Source organism: Neopelma chrysocephalum, unplaced genomic scaffold (genome assembly GCF_003984885.1).
Source record: "Neopelma chrysocephalum unplaced genomic scaffold, ASM398488v2 Primary Assembly neopelma1_24, whole genome shotgun sequence".
NCBI classification, from domain to species: Eukaryota; Metazoa; Chordata; class Aves; order Passeriformes; family Pipridae; genus Neopelma; species Neopelma chrysocephalum.
This window is the reverse complement of record NW_020897693.1, coordinates 14,487,443-14,493,442: the sequence shown is the minus strand read 5'-3', so window position 1 is coordinate 14,493,442 and position 6,000 is coordinate 14,487,443.

Sequence of the window (6,000 nt, the reverse complement as noted above, 5' to 3'; positions counted from 1 at the left end):
TAGCCTCCAGTGGTGGGTGGTCATCCTCTCTGTCTTACTTGGATCAGAGGTTTCGCCAGCATACATCCAAAAATTCTTTTTCTCCCCTTTGGCTGTGGGTGCAAACCTAGCCTCAGCAAAGCACCCTGCCACCATGGCCCATTGTTTTGAGTCATTAACCATTAACATTTCAGTCTCTCAGCCCCCTAACCCCTCCTGTACAAAACTGCTAGAAGAAATTTTCTGGCACCACAAACTGATGGCTGGTTAGTTTCTTCAAGGATTTGTATGACCAGGACATATTCATTCACTTCAAGTGAAAAGCTAGTCACATTTTGGGAAACATTGATTTACAAAAGGTTGATAAAGGTATATTTTGTACCGAAGTTTATTTCCACTGCAAGTTCCCAACAGGATTCTAAAGCCAGGGCTGGCCAGAGCAGGAAAGTTATGTTTTGTGAAAAAAAATTGGGAATTTGAAATCTGTTTATCTGTGTAATTGTCATGCACAAAACCAGCCTCATCCATATACAAAAGAAAGCAGGAAAACACAGAAGGACTAGTTACCAATAGCCCAGTGGCTACAGCACTACTGGAATGCTGTTTAAGGAATCTAAAAGAGGACCTTGAAACCCAAGCACTGCACATCCAGCTTGGATTTAAGGAGACAAATGTTTTATTTTTCTGTGAGTCTCCTGTTGGTGCTATTTCAGTGGTACTAAATAATTTAGCACTTACTGGGGCATGAAACCAACTCACTGCTCTGAGTCACACACATGAGAAGGAAGGTGAATTCAGGATTTGAACTCTGAGACTTTGACGGGTCTCACTGCTGTGACTGAATACCTGAACAAAAAACCTGTTGTTTAACAGGGTTGGCCTTCTTTCTGTCCCACTAAATATTATGTAAGAATCTCTAAATCAGTAAGTTCTGTTTCTATTAAAAGAAAGAAACATATAATCTGAATCAAAATGGCAACCAGCTTTGCTAAAAACATACTGTGATCTCAATGTATATTAAGTTATATTAGCAAAATAAAACCTAATTGTAGGATTGTAGAAAGGCAAAGGAGCTGAAAATTTAGTTCTGACTGTCCTCACAGGAATGTTAAAGATGGCTCAAAAATGGAGATTCAGTTCTACTGTACTAATTACAAAATAATCACAATAAGGAAACTGCAGTGGTTAGTTTTCTGGTTTTAAATTCTGAAATTAAAATAGTGTTTAAGACATTGGTGTAAAGTATACTTGCCATATTTCCATTTATGTTTACTTACTGAAGCACTGTAATTTGTTATAAATATACCAAAAAAAGCATCATGGTAAGTGTTCTCTGACATATGTAAAAGACAAATTACCAATAAAAAAAGATTTTTTTTTCCTGACAGATGGGTTGCAGTAAAGGAATGGCAGAACAGCATAAGACAGGGCGGGGGAAGAGGGGGAGTGCCCATCAAGCTGGAGGGTGTTTATTTTGACATGACTTCTAAATGTAAAAAACAGATTTTATCAGATGATTCTTGTAATATTTGAAGCTGTACAACTGAAGTCGTGGCAAGCACAGAAAATAGTTTATACTAAGAATTGGAATTCCTTTTTTCGTTACCAACTGGATTGTTTTCATTTTCAAAAAATGACCTGCAAGGGTTACTCTACTGATCTACTTTTCACTACATTTTTGTAAGTTTTAGTTCATTTACTTTTATCAAATCTCCATAGATTTGTTCTGTCTCTCAGATTTGATGCCCTCTTCATGCAATCCTTGCCCAATTTTCCTTCTTCTTAGATGTTTCTTCAGTGTACTTTTAGGTATGAGGCAGAGTAGAAGGAAAAGGGGCTTCCTAACACTGTCATCACAACTGCACACTGTTCTCATTTTAGATGTGAACCCTTTTTACACTTATTATCTTTTTGTTGTTTATTCACAATATATTTTTTAAGTACCTAATTTGGCTCCACATTCTGAAATTCACTCTTGGATATCTTGTCATCCATTTAAAATGTCATTTGGGCAGAATCAGGCTCTTATGTAATAACTGGTCAGAAATTTTACAGTTATTTTATACCAAAAAAGAAAGTGGAGAAAGAAACAGTACTCTGACATCTATTTTTATGCCTGAATTGATACTGTAGAACAAAATGACCTGGCATATGTTAAAACCTACAGGTTACCCTGCCTTCTTCTGGGATTATTTTGGTTATTATGGCTTTAAGACATGAAAGAATGTCCCTCTATCAAGGGGCTCTTCTATTCACAGCAGATATCTACCTGATTTTGTTGCAGTCACTGGTAGAGGGGTGAGAAGTCAACCTAGAGTATTTTATACATATCTGCAGGATTCTGTAGGAAGTAGGAAGACGGAGTAGCAGGCCAGGGCACTGCAAGCAAGCATATTTAAACAGGTTTCTGAATGAATTTACTGCTAGAGGCTCCTTCTATCAATGCATTCTTCTGGTGCAAGGACTATCAGGACATGTTTCACCCACACAGAGAAGGTAGATCTTTGGTGGGTTGACTACATATTAAACTTACATAAACAGTTTTGTCCTCACTTTGATATTGTTGTATTACACTTAAAAGTATAGAGTGATTTATGCATACCATCCACTCTATTATTTAGATTTCTTTTCTGTTTTGTCTCCCACTTCAAATTAATTTACCACCTTTTATTTCTTTAGATGTTTTGTTTTTACCTTTCCATTTTCTCCACTGTGTTCAGTTCCCATCCCATCATCTAATTCTACTAGATGGAACACAAGCTTTACAATTTGAAATCAAGCTACCGCATTCAACATATTCAAGTACTTTCAGAATTAGATGAAATTAATCAATCTGTTTTCTCAGTGTGAAAGGACTATTGAAATTCTTCCTGATTCTCCTGAAAGATTGTTGTTCCAAAGAAAAGTTACAAAACCTGTAGAAGTTTGGTCCTATGAATAGTAAATAAACAACCACACCACACAGTTTCAACCACCTTTGGAAAGACGATTCACTCAGTGACAGATGAAATCTCTTTCTGTTAATGTGTGCCTTATCCATCTATGAGAATGTGCCTCTCTTCAGCTGGAGAGCTTTGTCTAAAAACGTAGTGTCAGGAAGACAAAAACTTATGATCCATCAGGGTTGTTCCACAGGATAAAGTATTTGGTAGTTAGCATATTGATAGTGCATTGGAATTAAGGAAGGCTTGCGTGCCACTTTAATTGACAGCATTTATTTTCTGTAATCACTAGTGATTCTACTGTCCAGATTGCTCTACTACTTCCTCAAGCTCCATTAAAAAACATCCTTTCTTCTGCACAGGAGGCTTCTTTTCTCCTTTTTCTTCTTCTGCTAAAGACAATAATAACTGACAACTTACTATCTAAATAATGAATATAGAGGAGGATGGGTCCCAGTTCACTCAGGGCTTTAATTGTTTTTAAATCAAACTATCTGTTTCCTCCAGAGAAGCAGCACTCTTATAATTGTCCCTATGCCCATTAAGCAAGGGTTCAGCTTTGCTCTGGTGCTTGTGGGTAAAAGGACCAAACTCATTTAGCAGCTGCCAAATATGCACAAACACACAGAGAACAAATAAATACACAGGTCAGTGTATTTATGACACAGGAGTATTGGGAATTCATTTGAGAAGCTGCAAATCAATGGCATAATATGAGGGTCTGGGGGGTTGGGAATCTCTCTTTAACAAAATGCTATTTCTGTTATTTTTTAAAAGAAATTAATAGTTGATAAGTGATGATGGTTTTATGAGGGATGCTAATGTTCCCCTTACAGTTCACTCCTTTTTTACATATTTTCTCTTCCTTAGGGAAAGTTTTTTATATTACATCTGCCTCCCTTTATGTAAGAAGAGCTGGATACACCTCCTAATTCAGGGACATTTCTAGGTCAACTTTGCTTTACTTCTGTCAAGGAAAAAATTGTACCATCTGTATTTCAGTCTGTACACCAGTCTTGTTTGGTTTGAAGTGAGTGAGGCTCCCCAGGCAATAGTTATTAGAAGGAGACTGGGCATGTTACAACAGACACAAAAAAGTCAACCTGATCTTGAAAGAGGAACTCTAAATATGGCTTGAGAAGGTTATATGTATGACAGGATTCAGGTTGTTAAGCAAAAATAAAGGAGTGGGCTGAATTTGAAAAATACTCCATCTGAAGTCCTAAACTACTATTCTAAGATTGTAGTTATTTGGAATAGCCAATTTGATGAGACTTCCATTACACTAAACTTTTATTTTTGTAACCTGTAAAATTTATTGTTAATCTACTGAACACAGTGTAATTACTCTGCAATTACAGTGATGTTAAAAACTGTAAACCAAGCAATTAACCTTATGACTACCGGAGCGTGTTGTCAGTAGAAGTAGCAAAACATGTAAGTTCAGAATAATGACACTGCCATGTGCTGAATATGAAACTCATGAGATGATGAAGAATTCACTTCTGTAGTTAACCTCCCTGTTACATGAATTAGCTGCAATTACTGCTATGAAACAAATTATCCATTATGTAATTGCATAGCAGTTGAGAAAAAGAAAAAGATCTCTTAAGATTCAGGGATACACTCTTGCAACCTGATTTACCTAGCAAAGCCAAATAATCTCCTTCCATAGGCAACAGAAGAAGAAATCCCTTTCTGAAAACATTTTTAAGGCTTTGCCAGAGTTAAGAAGATTACAGTTCTCTGTTTCTGTCCTAAAATTGCAGAGCAGACAAATAGGTGGACACAATATGTACTATTTGTATGGGAAGACCATCAGCCCAGATCACAATGTGGAGACTTTGATTCAGGGCATGCACAGTAGAACTGTACTTCAATTTCTGAAGGACAGGTAGCTTAGTCAAAGCGCTATCTTGGTTTAGATGCCTGGCATGGAGGCATCTCAGGGAAATGACGGATTTTCTCTACTTCCTTTCACAAAAATTCAAAGCAGAAAGAATGTATATGTCTAGAAATTCCAAATGGATAGTAGTACTGAAAGAGTTAGCTACTAATCCCTAGCTAAACTATATGCTTCAGGAGATTAAAAAAATATTAATTCTGTATTAATTCCTTCTATCATTTCATGTTAAAAAGCAACACAGAAAAGCTGAATGAATTTCTCCCATGGCAGAGAAATCAGATCTTGAAGCTTACAGTTGGATGTGAGCCCTCTTGTAATGTGCAAGATCTAAGAAACAACAGTAAAGAAGTGCCAAGAGGTTCTGCAGGAAATCTGGCCCACCCATTGCAGAGTAACGTTCTCTTATTATCTGTAAATTCTATATGGTTCTTTGCTTAAAAAAATCTCTCTCCACAGCTTGAATAGAACTACCAATACTACTACACTGCAACTGTAGCTGTTGTCATTTCTCCCCTTTCCCAAGTCAAGATCTTCTCACAGATTAGGAAGATGGGTTTCTATTATGTTTCATAATTAGAAAGATACACTACAACAAGTAATTCTGTCTCCCTAAATTGCCTCTGTAGTTTAAATCTCTAGTTTGAAGTATTCATGATGTTACTATGTACTGTTGCACAGCTTCATCCTTCACTTTATTAGCAGTTCCTTTCTAGTCATGAGTAAAATTCTATTTTGTATTATATAAGTAATAACTTATATGTTCCTTTAAATAAAACAGAAAAAACACCAAATACTCTTAATCAGTAGAACTCAAACTATTTTCCAAAGGAACTCTTCTCTTTTGAGGAAACAGAGGTGCAGGCTTGTAAAATGAATTTCCAAAGTTTTCAGGAATGGCAAAAATATCAAAGAAGAGAAGTCCTCTCTCTCGAGTTCAAGGACTATACTATGTTTAGTACTGTTCATTATAGAGGTATATTATAAAGTGCTCTGTTCAAAAGCAGGAGTATGTGTATAAATACTTGTCAAGATAAAATATTCAAGAAAAATAGAACTTTGCATGTTTCTACCATGATTGATTCTGGGCTCATAGAGAAGGAAGATTCAGGATTTGGCAAAGACACTTACTAATTTTGCATTACATACTCCATGCTTTTGACAGCAAATTTTATT